Source organism: Somniosus microcephalus, chromosome 33 (assembly GCF_052327205.1).
Source record: "Somniosus microcephalus isolate GS21.2 chromosome 33, FLI_Smic_1.0, whole genome shotgun sequence".
NCBI lineage: Eukaryota > Metazoa > Chordata > Chondrichthyes > Squaliformes > Somniosidae > Somniosus > Somniosus microcephalus.
The window spans coordinates 3,963,612-3,986,088 of record NC_141019.1 but is presented as its reverse complement, the minus strand read 5'-3'; positions in this window follow the sequence as shown (position 1 = coordinate 3,986,088).

The window sequence follows — 22,477 nt, the reverse complement described above, 5'->3', positions numbered from 1 at the left end:
TACCAATTCACGTGGGGAGCAACCCGTTCCTTTGGATTCATTACTGCGGATTCCCATAAGGATTAGGGGAAGCACTTAGTGTGCTGTTCGTTCAATTCTTTTCGCACGGCTAACTTTAACGTACGGTTCATTCTTTCCACAATTCCCGATGACTGCGGGTTGTGGGTCACATGCCACTTTCCCTCAATCCCAAACAATTTCAGGGTGGCCTGCATTACCTGACCTGTGAAATGACTCCCTTGGTCTGATTCTCTTCTTCTTCTTGGGCAGCCCCTCGGAACCGAGGATGACTTGCTTCCACATTAAAAATGAGTTTGCAAGTGGCTGATTAGTCCAATGCGGGACCTACAGTCTCTGTCACAGGTGGGGCAGACGGTGGTTGAAGGGGCGGGTGGGTGGGGTGCTTGTGTTGACGTGCGCTCCTTGCGCTCCCTGCGCTTGGCTTCCGCTTGCTCCCGGCGAAGAGACTCGAGGTGTTCAGCGCCTTCCCGGATGCTTCTCCTCCACTTTGTGCGGTCTTGGGCCAGGGATTCCCAGGTGTCGGTGGGGATGTTCCACTTTCAAAGCCTCCTTGGTCTGATTCTACCACTCGAGGGAGTCCCCATCTGGAGAATACCTCCCGGACTTGGCTGTCCACAGTGCTGTGGCCGACTTGCACGGAAAGACTTCTACCCACTTGGTAATCTTGCAGCAACACCACTCATCTGGCCCCCTGCTTAAAAGAAGAAAGCAGACAATCCACTGTGGCTTTCCTGCCAGCCCAATGGGTTAATTCATCAATTCCTGATTCCCTTCTGTCAATGTGGGGAAACATCCACTCAAATTAAAAACCTTGAAAATTTAACAATGCCCAAAATGTTTACAAAACACACAGCTGCTTGCGGAGTTAAAAACAGAGTTCACAGCTGCTTGTGAAAAGAGCTTTCTTTTGAAATGCAAAAAAAAGTTGACAAACACAAACATCATCCACCTTTGTCAGCTTGTGTCACACAGCTTCTCCCAGCTTTCAAGTAAATTTAAAAAACTGGTCAATTAAAAAAAACTCTTACTTTTGCAACATCTTTGTGCCTTTAAAATTTGCAAAGATCCTGATCAATTCAATTCAGCAGGTAAAAACATCAGACGTCATTAGCAACACCACTACAAACATTTTGTGAAACAACTCCACACACAACAATAGTGTTGTGTCTCCTTGTGTTCTTATTACTATGTAATACAGACACTTTTAACGCATTTAGTTTACGACTTTCACTCAGTTATAGTCTTGCTTTTATGATGTTGCTGCTGCACGGTGCGGAGTGATACAAGATGTCCGACCTTGCACTGCGCACTGCCTTTCACAGTGTGCCACATAGCAATATAAATACACTAACCAAAGTAGTTCCATATAACGATGTAACAAGTAGTTCCATTTAACGATGTAATAATATAACGATGTAACATCCCTCTTTCTCAATAAAACTAAATCATAAAATTTAATTTAATTAAAAAAAATATTATATCTAAACTATTATTATCAAATACCAAAAATCGTGAGTTTTCTTTTCTTATTCGCGATATCGCTCAGGTGGTTGGATGTTGTCCCTCCATCTTGTGGATTTGGTGGCAACCACTCCTCTCTGCGGTGTTTTGGTGTGTTCCGCTCTTCTTGTTGTTGCTGTCGCACTTGGAGTTGGAGTGTGCATGCTTGTGGTTGTTTGATTTGTGGCGCTTGTTTCTGGCATTGTACTGCTTGTGGTAGCTGGTGTTGTCAATGTTGCTGATGTTGTCTGCTGCTTAACCAGTTCAGGTGAAGGTCTGATGTGGAGTCTGTTCCGTCTGTATTGGTTACCAGGTTCGGTCTCTACGAAGTAGGATCTTGGAGTATCAGCTTTTCCAATGACCTTGGCTGGATTCCAGGTTTTCAACACCGGGTCTTGCACATGCACTGATTGCCCATTCAGCAATTCTGGTAGCATCTTTGCATGTTTGTCGTAATGTTTGCTCCCTACGACTTGTGCTTCTGCCAGCTTCTGTCTGAAGTCCTCCTGGTCCTGGGGAGGATGTACTTTTGCTGGTAAGGTAGTCTTAAACTTCCTCCCATTCAGCAATTCTGCAGGTGATTTCATGTCTGCTTTCAGTGGTGTTGATCTGAGTGATAGGAGGGCAAGGTCTTGGTCTTCCCCCATCTCACTGCTTTTGATGAGAGTTCTCTTGACAGTCTGGATCTGTCTTTCGATGAACCCGTGTCCCCTTGGGAAATGTGGGGATGAGGTTACTATTTTGAACCCATACTTTTCTGCCAGAGCTCTCATAGAGTCATAGAGTTTTACAGCACAGAAAGAGGCCCTTCGGCCCATCGTGTCTGCGCCGCCCATCCCTCCCTGTCCAGTCTAATCCCATTTTCCAGCATTTGGTCCATAGCCTTGTATGCAATGGCATTTCAAGTGCTCATCCAAATGCTTCTTGAATGTTGTGAGGGTTCCTGCCTCTACCACCCTTTCAGGCAGTGAGTTCCAGCTTCCAACCACCCTCTGGGTGAAAAAGTTCCTCCTCAAATCCCCCCTAAATCTCCTGCCCCTTACCCTGAATCTGTGCCCCCTTGTTATTGACACCCCTACTAAGGGGAAAAGTTCCTCTTTATCTACCCTATCTATGCCCCCCATCATTTTGTACACCTCAATCAGGTCCCCCCTCAGCCTTCTTTGCTCCAAGGAAAACAACCCCAGCCTGTCCAGTCTCTCTTCATAGCTGAGGCGCTCCATCCCAGGTAACATCCTGGTGAATCTTCTCTGCACCCTCTCCAAAGCAATCACATCCTTCCTATAGTGAGGCGACCAGAACTGCACACAGTACTCCAGCTGTGGCCTCACCAGCGTTTTGTACAGCTCCATCATAACCTCCCTGCTCTTATATTCTATGCCTCTGCTAATGAAGGCAAGTATCCCATAAGCCTTTTTAACCACCTTATCTACCTGTTCCGCTGCCTTCAGGGAATTATGTACATGTACACCAAGGTCCCTCTGACCCTCTGTACTTCCTAGGGTCCTACCACTCATTGTGTATTCCCTTGCCTTATTTGTCCGTCCAAAATGCATCACCTCGCACTTTTCCGGGTTAAATTCCATTTGCCACTTTTCCGCCCATCTGACCAACCCGTTAATATTGTCCTGTAGCCTGAGGCTTTCCTCCTCGCAATTTACCACCCCACCAATTTTCGTGTCATCCGCGAACTTACTGATCTGAATTCACTCGATGTGAACTGGGTTCCATTGTCACAGATTACCTTTTCCGGGATTCCTTGTTCAGCAAACAAGCTCTTTGCAATTCTGGTGGTGGTTGTGGCTCTCAAGTCTTTCATCCTTCTCACAAAAGGAAACTTGGAATAGTAATCTGTCACTATGAGATACCATTCTTGATTACACATGAAGAGATCTGGCCCAACAGTGTGCTATGGTCTTGACGGTATTTCACTAGGTATCATCTCCTCTTTCTGTTGTGCATTTCTGTATTTCTGGCATATACCACATGCAGAAACCATCTGTTCGATATTTTTGTACATGCCTATCCAGTATACAGCTGATCTGGCTCTCAGCTTGCATTTCTCCATTCTCATGTGGCCTTCGTGTATGAGATGGAGAAGTTGTGTCTGCATCGTCTTTGGCACAATGATCCTCGATCCAGCAAGGAGAATACCGTCTTCTATTGCGATGTTGTCTCTAATCGTCCAGTATTGACGAATTGTCACCTGTACCTGCTGGATTCTCTCCGGCCACCCCTGTATCACTTGTGTGAGTAGTTGCAACTCCTCATCTTTGCTAGTCTCATCTCTGATTTGACTGAGCTTTGTAGGGGTAACACTCACTAGGTGGTGGATTTTTACTGTTAGACCCTCCACCTCGTGTTTCTCATATGGTGACAATCGAGACAACGCATCTGCTAGCACCATTTCCTTTCCTGGCTTATATTTAAGCGCGAAGTCATAGCTTTGGAGCCTTAGAAGTAATCTTTGCAGTCTTGCAGGCGCTTTGCACAGATTCTTCTTATAGATCTGTTCTAGTGGACGATGGTCACTCTCTATTGTAAACTGCCTTCCATGCAGGTATGTATGGAATTTCTCGCATCCATACACTACTGCTAATAGTTCTCTTTCTATGTTGGCGTATCTCGTCTCGGCTGATGTCAAGGCCTTTGATGCGAAAGCTATTGGCTTTCCTTCCTGCACCAGAGCTGCCCCTAGTCCTCTGGTAGAAGCGTCTACTTGCAGAGTGACTGGTTTTCTTCTGTCATAATATGACAGACTTGTTTCTTTGCACAACAGTTCTTTAAGCTTTTTGAAATTCCTTTCGTGTGATTCAGACCACTGGTATTCGGCATCTTCTTTCATTAGCTCTCTGAGATTTGTTGTATGTTCCGACATGTGTGGGATGAAAGAACTCATGTATTGGATCAAGCCGAGGTAACTCCTCAGCTCTTTCTTATCTTTGGGTGGTTTCATTTCAGCAATCGCCGCAATCTTCTCAGGATTTGGCTTGACTCCCTCTGGTGTGTAAATCATACCGAAGAATTGGCATTCCTTGACTTTAACTATGCACTTATCGGCATTTAACTTGATGCCAGCCTTCCTGGTATGCTCCATGGCCTCATGTAGGTGCATATCATGGTCTCTTTCATCTGCTCCATAGATCTGAATATCATCAGCTATTCCTATAGCTCCTCCACAGCCTCTGTATGTCTCGTCTATTTTCTGTTGAAAGATATCTTGACTGACCTTTAACCCGAATGGTAGCCGCAGGAATTTGTAACGCCCAAATGGTGTGTTGAATGTTGTCAGTGTTGTTGATTCCTCATCCAGCTTCACGTTCCAATATCCATTTCTGGCATCTAGTTTTGAGAAAACCTTGGCTCCTGCCAGTGATGGCGTAATCTCCTCTAGCGTTGGGGTGGGATAGTGGTCCCTCTTTATTGCCTGGTTTAGATCTTTGGGGTCCAAACATATTCTGAGATGCCCGTTTAGCTTTTCTCGTACCACAATTGAGTTTACCCAGTCTGTGGGTTCAGTGACCTTTACGATCACTCCCTTTTCTTCCATCTCCTTTAGCTCTCTTTCAAGCTTTGTCTTCAGCTCGATGGGTACTTTTCGTGGAGCATGGATAACGGGCTTTACCTCTGGATCGATGGTGATGTGGTATTGGAAATCTCCAAAACATCCCACTGTATCATCGAAACATTCCGGATACATGTCTATCAAGTCTTTTTTACTCTTGATTTTTGGGCGATTTTCCAGCGGGGTGTTGCTGTCTATCTTCAGTGACGTTTCCGTCAGCTCATGATTCACTGTGATCAATCTCAACTTCTCGCAGCTGTTTAATCCCAGGATCGCTGGCCCCTCAGTGTCGGTGACATAGAACATGCAGTTGATGTTCTTTCTTTTATGTGTCCCTTTGACAAAGGTTATTCCGAGTTGTTTGATCTCACTCCCCCCGTATGCTGTCAGCGTGACATTACTTGCCTTTAAACAACCATCTTCTCTCAAGTTTTCGGGAAAGATCTGCTGGTACAGTCTCAATGGGAGAATGTTGCTCTGAGCCCCTGTGTCCAGCTTCAACTTTAAGTTGATGGTTGTGGGCTGACCTTTGAGCCTCTTTTCGATTTGGATGATGGTGTGCAATTCTCTCCTCGGAGTATTTTCCGCTCTGGACATCTCGTGAAGCTGTACCTTTATGGTTTTGATGTTTAGTGTATTGTCATGACCATAATCATCATCATCCTGCTCATCCATGGCATGGATATTGTGTTTCTTTCTCTGGTTCTGCTGCCTGCCTTTGTTTTTGATGTATGTTCCTTCTTTCTTCGTTCTACACCTCTTTTCCCAGTGGTTTAGTTTGCCACATGCATTGTAGCTTGTTCCATATGCTGGACATTTCCTCCTGTCTGTATAATTGTGCAGTCTTCCACAGTTTCTGCACATGTTTCTCCCGTTGTCATGTGCATATCTTTGTGTGTTGTACTTTTCTCTCACTGTATCCACTCTGTTGTCCGTCTCAGAAGCTGTCCGCATGTCAGCCGTTTGAGAAATCAGCATTCTCATTTGCTGCTTCATGGCTTCATGAGCTCTCACAGTATCTATAGCCTCTGTTATTTCAAGTTTTTCTTTCCCTATCAGGGCTTTTTGTACCTCTGCATGCGCTGACCCCCATATCAGCTGGTCCACAAGCCTTTCCTCCATTTCCTTAAATGCACACTTGCTGGCTTCATTTCTCAGCCTTGTTAAGAAATTGTCAACTGTTTCACCGAGGTCCTGTCTTAGACTCTGGAATTTGTATCTGTGTATACGGTGATTGGATTTAGGCTCTAGATGGTTGCTGAATTTCTTAAAGATTGTCGCAGGGTTTTCCTTTTCCTCTTCAGTCAAACTCCAGCTATTATACAAATCTAGACTTTTTTCTCCTGCCCACAACAGAATGTAACTAACCTTTTCCTCGTCGGCAGTACCCTTCAGGAAGCTTTTGAATGTAAGGTCACATTTCTGTTTGAACTTGCAGAATACCTCTACTATATCGTCGGCTTCCCAGTTCATGAGGGGTTGCATTTGCGCAGTCAGTGCCACGGCAGCCGCCATCTTAGTTGCCCGTACGATTCACGCTCAATCACGCAGGCACCGGCACTCACGATCAGCTCATATATTCACTTTTCGTCTTATTCATAGTTCGTATGGCACAAGTTATACCCACTTATACCGCTGCCGCCATGTTGTGTCCCCTTGTGTTCTTATTGCTATGTAATACAGACACTTTTAACTCATTTTAGTTTACAGCTTTTACTCAGTGCTTTCATGATGTTGCTGCCGCATGGTGCGGAGTGATACAAGATGTCCGACCTTGCACTGTGCACTGCCTGACACAGTGTGCCACACAGCAGTATAAATGCACTAACCAAAGTAGTTCCATATAACAATGTAACAAGTAGTTCCATTTAACGATGTGATAATATAACGATGTAACAATATTTATTATTATTTTTGTTTTACTTACTTAATGTAAGAGCTGGAAGGTGCCTGGGTTCGATCCCTGGCCTATGCTGAGTTACACTTCTTCTTAGGCAGTCCCTGGGAACCGAGGATGACTTGCTTCCACATTAAAAATGAGTTCTCAGGTGACTGATGAGTCCAATGCGGGACCTACAGTCTCTGTCACAGGTGGGGCAGACGGTGGTTGAAAGGGCGGGTGGGTGGGGTGCTTGGGTTGACGTGCGCTCCTTGCGCTCCTTGCGCTTGGCTTCCGCTTGCTCCCGGAGAAGAGACTCGAGGTGTTCGGCGCCTTCCCGGATGCTTCTCCTCCACTTTGTGCGGTCTTGGGCCAGGGATTCCCAGGTGTCAGTGGGAATGTTGCACTTTTTCAAGGAGGCTTTGAGGGTGTCCTTGAAGCATTTCCTCTGCCCACCTGGGGCTCTCTTGCCGTGTCTGAGCTCCGAGTAGAGCGCTTGTTTTGGGAGTCTCGTATCGGGCATGCGGACAATGTGACCCGTCCATCGGAGCTGATCGAGCGTGGTCAAAGCTTCGATGCTGGGGATGTTGGCCTGAGCAAGAACACCGACGTTGGTGCGCCTATCCTGCCAATGGATTTGCAGGATCTTGCGGAGGCAGCGTTGGTTCCTAGATCTGAGCTAAGAGTGGCAGTGAGGAGCGATGCTACAATTGGTCTCAAACGCTTTCCTAAAATCTCAGTAAGTTATTGCCTTGCGGCAGGCCCAGAGACTGGCAAGTCTATTTTCTTTCCACCCTCTTGGCACCGCCCCCCCACCCCCCCACCTCTCCCTGCGGTATCTTTTCAACCACGCGACCCGGTCGGCTTCCAACCCACCAGGGCTATGGGCGGCTCTGGGAATCCGCACAAGGGGAAAGAAGGGTTGAATTTAAAGGAAGGCCGGTAACTCGTACCTCAGCCCACGCCACGCACGCCGGACTTACTAACTTATTTTCCTACGGCCCTCAACTTGTTCTTGAACTCCCAGTCCGAATGGTGGGAGACAGGAATAATTGACTCTTCAACTCCAAAGAATCCAACTCTTTCTCCTTCCTCCCCCTATTTTGGAAAGGTTTCAATGAGAGGATGGCAGACAAGAAGCAGTGCCACAATGTAACCTTGTTTTACTCAGTTGAGAAAAGCTTTTTACAGCCATTTTTACCTCATGTGCCAGACCGAGAAGCTAAACACTGGAGCCACGACAGCGTGACAAGTCAATGTTTGACCAATTGATCACTGAAAAGTCTACTGACCGTGCTATTCGAAATGATCTCCCAACCACACAAAAAAAATGTAGCGTGACCCACCACACAGCTCATCAACTAATTAACTTTCTTTTTAAATGTTTGATCTTTTGTGTGTGAACGAACAGAAAAGAAAAGCAGGCAAGTGTGGTTGCAGCAATCTCTGCATTGCACAGAATCAGTCTGCAAGCTTTACTTGGAAACGAGTGAGATATTAGCCAGAACTCGGTGAAAAGTACTTCAACGATAGCAAAATACTGCAGATGCTGGAAATCCGAAATAACAACAGAAAATGCTGGAAAAACTCAGCAGGCCAGGCAACATCCGTGGAGAGAAAATAGAGTCGACGTTTTGGGTCAAACCCTTTGTCAAGACTGGAAAAGCACAGGAAATGAAACAGATTAAGAGGCCGGGCTGGGAGAGAACAAAAGAGAAGTGAAGAGACATTAAGAGGTATCCAAAACCAGACGAGATGGTGATAGGACTAGTGGAGACACAAAAGACGGCTCTAGATTAGGTGTGAAATGTTCTGGCAGAATGAGAGACAGTTGCCATATGGGAGAGAGAAAAGGCGGGGAAGGGGGGGGAAAGGCCAAAACAAAGGTGTGGATAAAAAATAAGTAAAAATGTAATGGGGGCCGAGGTTATGATCTGAAATTGTTGAACTCGATATTGAGTCCGGAAGACTGTAAAGTGCCTAATCGGAAGATGAGGTGCTGTTCCTCGAGCTTACGCTGAGCTTCCGTGGAGCAATGCAAGAGCCCGAGTACAGTGAGGTCCGAGTGGGAATGGGGTGGTGAATTAAAATGACAGGCGGCCGGAAGCTCGGGGTCATCCTTACGGACTGAACGGAGGTGTTCCGCAAAGCGGTCACCCAATCTGCGTTTGGTCTCCCCAATGTAGAGGAGACCACATTGTGAGCAGCGAATACAGTATACTAGATTGCAAGAAGTACAAGTAAATCGCTGTTTCACCTGGAAGGGGTGTTTGGGGCCCTGGACAGTGGGAAGGGGGGAGGTATAAGGGCATGTGTTGCATCTCCTGCGCTTGCACGGGAAGGTGCCGGGCGAAGGGGAAGGCGTGCTGGGGAAAAGTACTTCAAGTTGGCTGCAGACAAACCAACACATTAAAAAAAAATACATGTAAATAGGGCGGGGGCGAGAGCCCAAAAGCACCGGCGATTGAAACATTTTGTTGCCTCTTGCAGCGCGCGTCTCTGGAAATTCATTTCTACAAATGTAAAAGCGGCTGGTGATGTAGGATTTACCTGAAATGTGTTGAAGAAATGCGAAGCTAGTCATGCAGCTCCCCCTCTGCAACAAGTCAAGTCCCCCTCAAGCACCTCCTCACAATATAGCCGCCACAGGCCAGGCCAGGCGACCTCGCAAGCAGCCTCCTCCCGCCTGCAACACAATGTCAAACCCAGCAAAAGCAAATCTCCAGCAGCAATTCCAACGCAAGCTGCCCTAAACATCCTCTGCAAACTGCAATCCCACCGGTTATTTTCTTTTATTACAACGTTTGTTTTGGGTGATGTGCATCTAGATCTAGGAGACTCTGTTGGTGAAGGAGGTTGAGACTCCTGCCTAACCCACGTGTCCCCAGCAGCCAATCATGACCAACAACAAGAACAGCAACTTGCATTGATCTAGCACCTTTAACGTAGTAAAATGTTCTAAGGCGCTGCACAGGAGCGATTATCAAACAAAATTTGACACCGAGTCACATAAGGAGATATTAGGACAGGTGACAGAGATTGGTTTTAAGGAGCATCTTAATGGAGGAAAGAGAGGTAACGAGGCGGAGAGGTTTAGGCAGGGAATTCCAGAGCTTAGGGCCCAGGCAACTGAAGGCACAGCCACCAATGGTTGAGCAATTCTAATCAGGGATGCTCAAGAGGGCAGAATTAGAGGAGCGCAGATATCTCGGGGGGTTGTGGGGCTGGAGCAGATTACAGAGATAGGGAGGGGCGAGGCCATGGAGGGATTTGAAAACAAGGTTGAGAATTTTGAAACCGAGGCGTTGCTTAACCGGGAGCCAATGGAGGTCAACGAGCACAGGAGTGATGGGTGAGCATGTTTAACACAGAGCTAAAAAAAATCACGAGCTTTCGGCGGTGAATCGTGAGATCGCATGTTGGTGTGCCACATCTGAAAAACGTCTCCTCATCTCCCCTCTGGTTCTTTAGCCAATGATCTTAAATCTGTGTTTTCTGGTTAACCACCCTCCTGCCAATTTCTTCTTATTTACTCTAATCAAAACCCTTCATGATAAAGAAAGAAAGACTTGCATTTATATAGCGCCTTTCATGACCACCGGATGTCTCAAAGCACTTTACAGTCAATTAAGTAGTATTTGAAGTGGAGTTATGTCGTAATGTGCACAGCAAGGTCCCACAAACAGCAATGTGATTGTCATAAATCACAACTTCTACAAGAAGTAACTCAGGAAGTACTACTGAACGGCCAGCTGAGGGCGCCATCCGAGGAGTATAAATACTCGAGCGTGGGCCCACCTTGGCCAGAGACAATCTGGAAACAGGAAGCTAGTGACTACTAACTAGACCTCCATGTTTTGTTACAAGTCACCTCTCTGGTGAAGAAGGCCCAGCAGCGCCTATATTTCCTAAGGAGGCTGAAGGGATGTAACCTGTCACCCCTGATCCTCTCTAACTTTTACCGCTGCACTATAGAGAGCATCCTGACGAACTGTATCACAGTATGGTATGGCAGCTGTAGCTACTATGACCGGAAAGCCCTGCAGCGGGTAGTCAAAACTGCCCAACGCATTACCGGCACCCGGCTACCGACCATAGAGCACATACACCAGAAACGCTGTCTACGGAGGTCACGGTCCATCATCAAAGACCCTACCCACCCCAGCCACAGTCTGTTCGCCCTCCTGCCATCTGGGAGACGCTACAGATGCATTCGCACCCGTACGACCAGATTTAGGAACAGCTTCTTTCCCAGGGCTGTCATCCTACTGAACTCCACAAATAAACTCTAAAGCCTGCACATCTGCCAATGCACTTTATTATGGTTATGTTTATGTTAATGTATTACAAGCCAAATGTATGTTGAATGTTTAATTGTCTTAATCTAAATGTACACTCTCGGGAGCCGCAAGCCTACATTTCGTTGTAGTGCACTTGTGCACTAACAATGACAATAAAGTTAATTTGATTTGATTTGAAGCCTTGCTTTATGTACAACCAAGTGCGTAGTGAGTCTTCATTACGTCAATTTAATCGACTTGTTATCGTCTTGGGTGATTCGGAACAACCAGCTGCAACTCGAACCGCAGAAAGGGACTTGGGCAAGAAACTGATCCATCATGGAAAAACTCCTTAGACCCACTCGTCTCGACCTGGACCCGAATGCACCCGCGGCAGCGAAAGTATGGAAGCATTGGTTTCGTACCTTTAGCAACTTTATTGAAGAATGTGGGGCGGATGCCCCTAATAAGTTACGAATGCTTATAAACTACGTATCCCCTCATGTGTATGATTATATTGAGGACTGTATAGACTACGACGATGCTACCCAAATTTTACAGCAGCTATATGTCAAGACCCCGAATGAAATCATTGCTCGACACCTACTGGCCACAACTCGGCAGCAGCCTGGGGAATCACTCGATGAATTCCTCCAGAAACTTCGCAGGCTCAGCAAAGATTGTAACCTTAAAGCAGATACAGCTGAACAGTATCAAGAGGAACTAATCCGCGATTCCTTTATTAATGGGATTGCGTGCCCTTTTATACGTCAGCGCCTGCTAGAAAATAAAACCCTCAATTTACAGGCTGCTTATGACCAGGCGTGTTCCCTGGACTTGGCCAAGAAGAATGCAGACACTTATCTCCCACCACGTGCACGGGCGGCGGCTATCACCCTTAATAAGTCTTTCGATAGGTCTCGGGTGGATGCCCCCGCTGATGATGACTCTACTCTAATGGACGACGACCCTACCCTAGAGGCCTTTGCTGATGACAACCCCGCCCTAGCAGCATCCTGGCAATCAGGAAGAAAGTGTTTCTTCTGTGGAGATACATTCCATTACAGAAAATTTTGCCCGGCTCGTAATGCGACCAGCAATCATTGCAGCAAGAAAGGACACTTTTCCAAGGTATGCCAGTCACGGGCCTCTGCTAACAAGAAAGGCCGCTCCTCTAAAGTATACCGGTCGAGAGCTCCTGTTAGCTTCACAGCTGCTATCTATGGAACTGCTCCTCCCCCAAGAACCACTGCTAAGACTACAGCTGCCGAAGGAAAAATTACCCCTCCTCCCATCACAGCTGTTTTTTCCCAGAGTTTGTCCCATGCAGCCACGAAGGTTTCAGTAAATGGGCACACTCTAAGCGCGCTAATCGACTCCTGCAGCTCTGACAGCTTCAATAGTAAGCGGGCTGTCAGCTGTCAGGGCAAGGCTGGTTCTGGACCCAAGTGCAGACAGACGAGGCGAGAAGCAGGTATGCAGTCTTAAATAAAAGTACTTTACTAGAATCACACAGATAAACAGTTACAAACATAGGAGCTCAAGACAAGCTACCACTAGGCAAACGGCTTGTCAAGACTGAGCACAGAGGGAAGAAACCACAGAACTTAAATACAAGCAAAAACAGGTGAAACCAATAAACCTGATAAAAGGCAGTTAAGTAAACTAGTAACAATTTAGCAAAAGGAAACAAACAAGTGAAGGTGCCATCTAGGGGTTACTGAGGGAACTAACCGGCACCCTCACAGGACCCCCTCCCCTAGGAACGGCTCCTGACGTTCCTCCTGGACGATCAGGGTGGCGACGGCGAAAATCCCTGATGAGTTCAGGATCCAAAATGTCCCGGGCCGGAACCCAGGAACACTCTTCAGGACCATAACCCTCCCAGTCGACCAGGTATTGAATGCTCCTCCTAACCCGGCGACTATCAAGGAGGCGACGGACAGTGTAGGCTTGCTGACTGTCAATCATGCGGGGTGGGGGGGGGGAGGTCTGGAAGCAGGAACCAAGGGACTGGTAAGTACCGGCTTGAGGTGAGAGACGTGGAACGTGGGATGTATCTTCATTGACCGAGGAAGGAGGAGCCGGTAGGCCACAGGGTTTACTTTTTCCAAAATCCTAAAAGGTCCAATGCGGGACTCCACATGGAGCGGAAGATTCCGGGTAGACAGCCAGACCTTCTGTCTGGTCCAGAACCGAGGAGCTGGGCGGCGGTGTCGGTCAGCCTGCACTTCCTGCCGAGAAGAAGTGAGCTGCAAGGTGGATCGGACCCTCCTCCAGGTACGGCGGCAGCGTTGGACGAACCCCTGGGCAGCTGGGACTCCTACCTCCCTCTCCTGTTCAGGGAAGAGTGGCGGTTGGAAGCCATATTGACATTCGAAAGGTGAGAGGCCAGTGGAGGAGCTCTGAAGGGTATTGTGCGCGTACTCTGCCCAGAGCAGATACTAGCTCCAGGTGGAAGGATTGGAGACAAAAAGCTTCTTAGCACCCTCTCCAGATCTTGGTTGGTTCTCTCAGTCTGGCCGTTAGACTGTGGGTGGAACCCAGAGGAGAGACTGACGGAAGAGCCCAGGAGGGAACAAAAAGCCTTCCAGAACCTGGATGAGAACTGGGGACCACGGTCAGAGACGACATCCAGGGGCAAGCCATGGAGGCGGAAGACATGCTGGACAACCAGCTGGGCAGTCTCTCTGGCAGAGGGAAGCTTGACAAGAGGGACGAAGTGAGCAGCCTTGGAAAAGCGATCGACCACAACTAGGATGGTAGTGAATCCCTCAGATGGAGGTAGCCCGGTGATGAAATCCAGGGTGATATGAGACCAGGGATGGCTGGGGATGGGCAAGGGATGCAGGAGACCAAGCGGAGGTTGTTGGGATGTCTTGTTCTGGGCACAGACGGGACAAGCGGAGACAAAGGCCCGGGTGTCGGCTTCAATAGAGGGCCACCAGAACCTCCTCTTAAGGAACTCGAGAGTCCGACGGATCCCAGGATGACCAGTCAATCGAGAAGAGTGCCCCCATTGAAGGACCTGGGTGCGCACCTGACTGGGGACATAAAGGCTATTAGGAGGGCCTCCTCCAGGGTCCCTGACGTTGGGCCCCTTGCACCACAGTCTCAATCTCCCATGCGACGGGAGCAACGATGCAGGAACTGGGGATGATAGGTTCCGGGGTCCGGTCCTTTTCCGAGGGATCAAACTGGCGAGAAAGGGCATCCGGTCTGAGGTTCTTAGACCCTGGGCGGTAAGACAGGAGAAAGTTGAACCGGTTAAAGAAGAGAGCCCACCTGGCCTGCCGAGGGTTGAGGCGCTTGGCGTCCTGGATATATGTCAGATTTTTATGGTTGGTCCAGACGACAAAAGGATGCTCTGCTCCCTCCAACCAGTGTCTCCACTCCTCCAAGGCCAACTTAACTGCCAAGAGCTCCCTGTTGCCGACATCGTAGTTACTCTCTGCTGGCTTCAGGCGACGGGAAAAGAAGGCACAGGGATGTAACTTTTGGTCCTTAGGGGAGCGCTGGGACAGGACAGCCCCGACTCCAATATCCGAGGTATCCACCTCTACGATAAAGGGCAGGGTGGGGTCAGGGTGTACCAGAATGGGAGCAGAGGTGAAGCGTTGTTTGAGCTCCTGGAAGGCCCGTTCCGCTTCAGAAGACCAACTGAACCGTAAAGACGAGCCCTTGGTCAATGCGGAAAGAGAGGCGGCAATGGAGCTGAAGTTGCGGATGAAGCGTCTGTAAAAGTTGGCGAATCCCAGGAACCGCTGAACCTGCTTAACCGACGTGGGACGCGGCTAGTTCAAGACGGCTTGAACCTTGCTAGGATCCATCTGGACGCTTCCACAGGAGATGACGTAGCCCAGGAAGGTGACCTTAGAGACGTGGAATTCACATTTCTCGGATTTGACAAAGAGACGGTTCTCCAAAAGCCTCTGCAGAACCTGTCTGACGTGTTGGACATGCTGCTGGCGGGACTTTGAGAAGATGAGAATGTCATCCAAATAAACAAACACGAACTGGTTCAGCAGGTCCCAGAGCACGTCATTGACCAGAGCTTGGAAGACAGCAGGAGCGTTAGTGAGACCAAAGGGCATGACGAGGTATTCCCAGTGACCGCTAGGGGTGATAAAGGCAGTCTTCCATTCACCCCCCTCCCTAATGCGGACCAGGTTGTACGCGTTGTGGAGGTCAAGTTTGGAGAAGATGGTAGCTCCCTGCAGCTGCTCAAACGCTGAAGACATCAAAGGGAGAGGATAGCGGTTCTTAATGGTAATTTTGTTAAGCCCCCGATAGTCTATGCAAGGCCGGAGCCCACCATCCTCCTTCTTTACAAAAAAGAAGGCACCCGCTGGGGAGGTGGAAGGGCGAATGAAACCTGTAGCGAGGGTTTCCTTGATGTATTCTTCCATGGAAACATTCTCAGGGCCAGAGAGAGAGTAGAGCCAACCCTGAGGGGGGCTAGTGCCAGGCAGGAGATCAATGGCACAGTCGTAGGACCAGTGTGGGGGGAGTGTAGTGGACCGCCTCTTACTAAACACAGCATGGAGGTCCGAATATTCAGGGGGCACATGAGCAAGGTCCAGCTGATCAGCTAGCTCGGGAGAGGAAGGACGGGGCAGACTAGGGAAGACCTTAAGACAGTTGGCTAGACATGAAGGACCCCACTCCAGCACAGTCCCGGTAGTCCAGTCAATGTGAGGGTTGTGAAGAGAGAGCCACGGATGTCCAAGAACGAGAGGGAGCTCAGGTGAATCGATAAGGTGAAACTACAGCAACTCTTGATGTCTCTCCCCTACTTGGACATGTAATACTCCGGTGATATGATGAACACGCCCAGAACCAAGGGGCCTGCCGTCGAGGGTGGTGACTTGTAAAGGTTTGTCAAGGTGGGAGAAAGGAATTTTCAGGCTGCGCACAAGGGTGGCATCGATAAAACAGCCAGCGGCCCCGGAGTCAACAAACGCCTGGAGGTTGTACTGTTGTCCCTCCCAAGAGAGACGAGTGGGAAGCAGGGTTTGGAAGACAGAAGGGGTAGGAGAAGGGATTTGATCTGTTCGTATTTTCCCAATCCTCCTGGCTTTTTCCTGAAGCTCAGGGCATGTGGCTCTGAGATGGCCAGACAGGCCACAGTAAAGACAACGCCCCTCTCTCAATCTCCTCTGTCTCTCAAACTGGGAGAGCCGAGTCCTGCCGAGTTGCATAGGTTCCTCTTCGGCGCTAACAGGTGGACTCGGGGGTACTTGGAAACTCTTGGTCAGATTCGAAACACCGGAAGATCTCACCTCTGTGGAAGTAGTGAATTTCCTCTCTCTACCATGCTCCCGGAGGCGGTTATCCACTCTGATGGCAAGGGAGATGAGCGTGTCAAGGTCCTCCGGAACCTCTCTGGACGCCAGTTTGTCTTTGATAGATTTGGAGAGGCCATGAAGAAACGTGGAGAGAAGGGCCTCGGTGTTCCAGCGGCTCTCCGCAGTGAGTGTGCGGAACTCAATGGCGAAGTCGGCTACGCTGCAGTTGCCCTGGCAGAGATTCAAAAGTCTCTTAGCTGCCTCCCGTCCACTCACAGGATGGTCAAAGACTTTGCTCATCTCTTCGACGAAAAGGAGAATGTCCGAGCAGACGAAAGATTGCTGCTCCCAGATAGCGGTAGCCCAGGCGAGAGCTTTTCCCGAGAGTAGTGATATGATGAACGCTACCTTAGAGCGGGGTGATAGGAACATGGAGGGTTGGAGTTCAAAAACTAGGAAGCACTGGGTCAAGAAGCCACGACACTTGCCCGGATGACCGTCATAGCGCTCTGGCACGGGTAGGCGAGGCTCTCGGTGAGTCTGGAGATCGGCGACCGGCGGGGTAGTACCCAAAGGAACTGACTGAGGAGGAACATCCTGAGCAGAAGCCACAGCGGCTGGGTGTTGAATGGTCTGAGTCCACATATCTACCTTGTCCGAAATGCTTTGGAGAAGTTGCTCAAGGTGGTCAAGGAAAGCACCTTGATGGGAGATAATAGAACGAAGTTCCTCCATCACTGCTGGGTCCATACTGGCTCCGTCTTGCTGTCAGGGCGAGGCTGGTTCTGGACCCAAGTGCAGACAGACGAGGCAAGAAGCAGGTATGCAGTCTTAAATAAAAGTACTTTACTAGAATCACACAGGTAAACAGTTACAAACATAGGAGCTCAAGACAAGCTACCACTAGGCAAATGGCTTGTCAAGACTGAGCACAGAGGGAAGAAACCACAGAACTTAAATACAAGCAAAAACAGGTGAAACCAATAAACCTGATAAAAGGCAGTTAAGTAAACTAGTAAAAATTTAGCAAAAGGAAACAAACAAGTGAAGGTGCCATCTAGGGGTTACTGAGGGAACTAACCGGCACCCTCACAGTCAGCAGGTCAAAACTGCGCATTTATCCCTTGGACAGGGAGATTGCAATGGCTCTGACGACTCTGACCACCAATTCTTCTGGCTTCTGTCTTGTCAACCTCATCCTCAATGGTCGCACATATCCCTCCACCCGGCTCGGAGTACTCGAAAACTTATGTAGCGATGTGCTTCTGGGACAAGACTTCCAGAAGCAGCACAAAAGACTCACTTTTGAGTTTGGAGGGTCGAAGCCGGAGCTTACCATTTCTAAGGTGCCGTTTTGTGCGCTCTCGGCGGCCTTACTCGGTGAGCCCTCCCTGTTTGCCAATCTCTCCCCCCGCTGTAAACCCATAGCCACCAAATCGCGGTGCATTAGCCAAGACGACCGAGCATTTATCGAGGCAGAAATCTCTCGCCTTTTAGCTGACGGTATTATCGAGCCGTGTTCATCTCCCTGGCGGGCTCAAGTCGTCATTGTGAAAAACCCTTTAAAACAACATAAGAAACGTCTGTGTATTGATTATTCGCAGATTATTAATCAATATACCGATCTGGATGCCTACCCGCTACCACGCATAGATGACATGGTCAACAACCTTGCGAAATACAAGGTATTTTCAACCTTCGATTTAAAGAGCGCGTACCATCAGGTACCGCTGAAAGACTCTGACAAAAAGTATACGGTCTTTGAGGCCAATGGTCGGCTTTATCAGTTTCGTCGCCTTCCATTTGGGGTCACCAATGGGGTGGCCGTCTTCCAACGGGCAATGGATGGCCTAGTCCGGCAAGAGAACTTGACGGATACCTTTCCGTATTTAGACAATATCACTATTGCCGGCCATGATCAAAAGGAGCATGACGCCAATCTTCAGAGATTTTTTGACGTTCTCCGCCGTCGCCACTTAACGTTAAATGAATCCAAATCGGTGCCATCTGTGAACATTCTCGGCTACTGGGTGGGCAACGGTGTTATTAAACCGGACCCAGAGTGACTTCGTCCACTTCAGGAGCTCCCTCCCCCTACAAATCTCGGCTCTCTTCGTCGGGCACTTGGCATGTTTGCTTATTACGCAAAGTGGATACCTCACTTCTCCGATAAAATACAGCTCCTGCTTCATGCAAAGTCTTTTCCATTGGAAGCAACGGCTATTTCTGCCTTCAACCTCCTCAAACGACAGCTGGAGAAAGCCATGCTTCGCTCCATTGATGAAAACCTTCCTTTTGTGGTCGAATGCGATGCATCGGAGGTGGCGATCTCGGCTACCTTGAATCAAGGTGGTCGGCCCGTGGCATTCCTATCCAGAACCTTACAGGGTAGCGAGCTCCATTACCCCCCCGTCGAGAAGGAGGCTACAGCCATCATCGAGGCTGTATGCCAATGGAGTCATTTTCTTGCTCGGTGTCATTTCACGCTCATAACTGACCAGCGCTCCGTGGCCTTCATGTTGGATAACCGGAAGCGCACGAAAATCAAAAATAATAAAATTCAACTCTGGAGGATTTGGATATACTATCCGTTACCGACCTGGCAAACAGAATGTGGCCCCAGATACCTTCACACGGGCATTTTGCTCTTCAATGTCAACGTCGACTCTGGCGGATCTGCATAGGGGCTTATGCCATCCTGGCGTTACTCGTATGTTGCACTTTGTGCGCTCCAAAAATCTACCATTTTCAACGGAGGACGTAAAGAAAACATGCTCCTCCTGTAGGATTTGTGCAGAATTGAAACCACAATTCTTCCGCCCATCAGATGACTTACTCATACATGCAGAGGCTCAGCATAGACTTTAAAGGGCCATTGCCTTCATCGACGCGGAACACCTACCTACTTACGATGGTAGACGAGTATTCACGCTTTCCCTTCGCCTTCCCCTGTCCTAATATGCTTACCTCTACGGTAATTAAATGCCTCGATCAGGTCTTTTCCCTTTGCGGGACGGCCAATTTTATCCACACGGATCGGGGTCCCTCCTTTATGTCGAATGAACTTAAAAGTTACCTCTCCCAACGGGGAATCGCCTCGAGTAAGACGACACCATATCACCCAATCGGCAATGGACAGGCTGAACGATACAATGCCATCATCTGGAACGCTGTCCGTCTGGCACTGAGGTCACGCAACCCAGCAGTGGGAAACTGTGCTCTCCGACGTGTTACACTCTCTATCAGGTCTCTTCTCTCCACATCCACTAATGTCACGCCTCATGAGCGATTCTTCAAGTTCCGGCATCGTTCTACACACGGGACATCTCTACCGTCATGGTTGGTGGCTCCAGGCCCTGTGCTACTCCGGAGGTTCGTCCGGTCTGCCAAGAACGACCCTCTCGTTGACGAGGTGGAGTTAACGGAGGTAAACCCCACGTAAGCGCACGTGCGGTACCCCGATGGCCGGGAGTCCACCGTCTCGCTCAGAGATCTGGCTCCCTGCCCAACCGGTCACACGGGCCCGAATGATGAAGGATCCCACGACAGTGATGTCAACACTCCGCACCCCAATGAAGATGACGCCCTACCTGGGACATCGAGGGATCTGCCGGCAGTGCTACCGGATCAACTCAGGGAGCCGAACGCTCCCCGTAGGAGGACCACCCAAAATCAGGACACCGGACAATCTCCGGCTACGACCCAGGATGAGGCCAGCTCTGCGCCTGTGGGGACCCGCACCCGGAGTCATGATATTCCCAGGCCTCCACAGGACGATCAAGATGACGCGGACTCTACCGACTTACCAGTACGGGCCAAGCGACCCAGGGACCAGGACATGGTCCAGGGAGATATGCCTTCCGGTCACAAGCAGAAAGCTAAACGACTACGGCTATTTTTGGCCCGCCTAAAGACTGGACTTCCAAGCCTTTTAGGGAGGAAGAATGTCATAAATTGCAACTTCTACAAGAAGTAACTCAGGAAGTACTACTGAACGGCCAGCTGAGGGCGCTGTCCGAGGAGTATAAATACTTGGGCATGGGCCTACCTTGGCCAGAGACAATCTGGAAACAGGAAGCTAGTGACTACTAACTAGACCTCCATGTTTTGTTACAAGTCGATTAAAGCCTTGCTTTATGTACAACCAAGTGCGTAGTGAGTCTTTATTACGTCAGTGATAATGACCAGATCATCTGTTTTTGTTATGTTGGTTGAGGGATAAATATTGGCCAGGACACCGGGGAGAACGCCCCTGCTTTTCTTTTAAATAGTGCCATGGGATCTTTTACATCTACCCGAGAGAGCAGGTAGGTTTAACGTCTCATCCGAAAGACGGCACCTCCGACAGTGCAGCACTCCCTCAGTACTGCACTGGAGTGTCAGCCTAGCTTTATGTGCGCAAGTCCCTGGAGTGGGACTTGAATCCCACAACCTTCTGACTCAGAGACCACCGAGCCACAGCTGACACATGAGGTGGGGAAGAATTGACCTGATGGCTGAATTAAAATTAGAGTGAAAAACGGAGATTCACAAAATCCCTGTATGGCTGTTGGCCATCCATTCACTGGAGTTTTTGTTGGACCTCGGCCTTCAGGCTTCTGTAGAGCTGCTTTCTTGCTCTCGAGTTGTGTTGCTGTTTCCAGATCAGGAATGCCTTGCGCTTGCGGCTTATTAGCTCCTGGATCTCCTGGTCGTTCTCATCGAACCACTCTTGGTGTTTCCTGATTGAGTGACCGAGCGTCTCTTCACAGGTGCTGATTATGGAGGCCTTGAGTGCAGGCCAGTCGCTGTGGGCACTTTGTGTCTCTGCATCACTGGGAGTCGTCAGGTTGTTTGTGAGGCGCAGGCTGAATAGGGCTTTCTTAGCAGGGTCTTTGCGTGCTCCAGCGTTAATTTTCCTGCGGCATTGTTTCTGTTGCCGCCGCTGTTTTGGGCTACACTGATGGAGATGAGAGCACAGATTAGGTGGTAGTCTGTCCAGCAGTCGTCAGCCCCCGTCATGGCGCGGGTGATGCGGACGTCCTTGCGGTCCCTTGCTCGGACGATGACGTAGCCCAGCAGATGCCAGTGCTTGGAACGAGGGTGCTGCCATGAAGCCTTGTACTTGTCTCTCTGACGGAACAAGGTGTTGGTTATGAAAAGGCCATGTTCTAAGCATTTCGACAGGAGGAGGGTACCGTTGGAGTTGGCTTTCCCTACCCCCTCTCTGCCGATCACACCTCCCCAGAGGTCTGTGTCCTTTCCGACTCTGGCGTTAAAGTCGCCAAGGAGGATCAGCTTGTCGCCCGTTGGGGCTCGGGACAGGGATTGTTCGAGGCTGGAGTAGAATTCCTCTTTGGTCTCGTCTGTGGCTTCCAGTGTTGGGCGTACGCACTGATGACCGTAGCGCACTGGTTCCGGGCTAGGGTGAGCCGTAGAGTCATGAGGCGCTCATTTATACCGCTAGGAGAGTCTCCGAGATGCCCAACCAGTTCATTTTTTATGGCGAAGCCTACCCCATGGAGGCGGCGTTCTTCTTCGGGTTTGCCTTTCCAGAAGAAGGTGTAACCACCGCCTTGCTCCTTGAGCTGGCCTTCCCCTGCCCGCCGGGTCTCACTTAGGGCAGCGATGTCTATGTCGATACATCTGAGCTCCTGGGCAACGATAGCATTACGGCGTTCCGGTCTGTCACTGTTGGGGTTGTCCATGAGGGTCCTGACGTTCCAGGTCCCGAACTTCATTTTAAAGGGTGGAAGATGCCTGTGCGTGAATTCTTTTAACGTGGGGTGGCCGTTGCACACCAGCTACCACACGGGCTTGACAGAGCAAGGTCTCGGTCCAATGGCAAGGGGCTCCAAGACGATTGGAGACCAGGCTCTGCTACAATGGCCTAGCACACACACACAAACATAATGCGACTGTCCTCCTCCCTCCTTCCCGCAGGTCCTCTCTGCCTGGGTTTCAT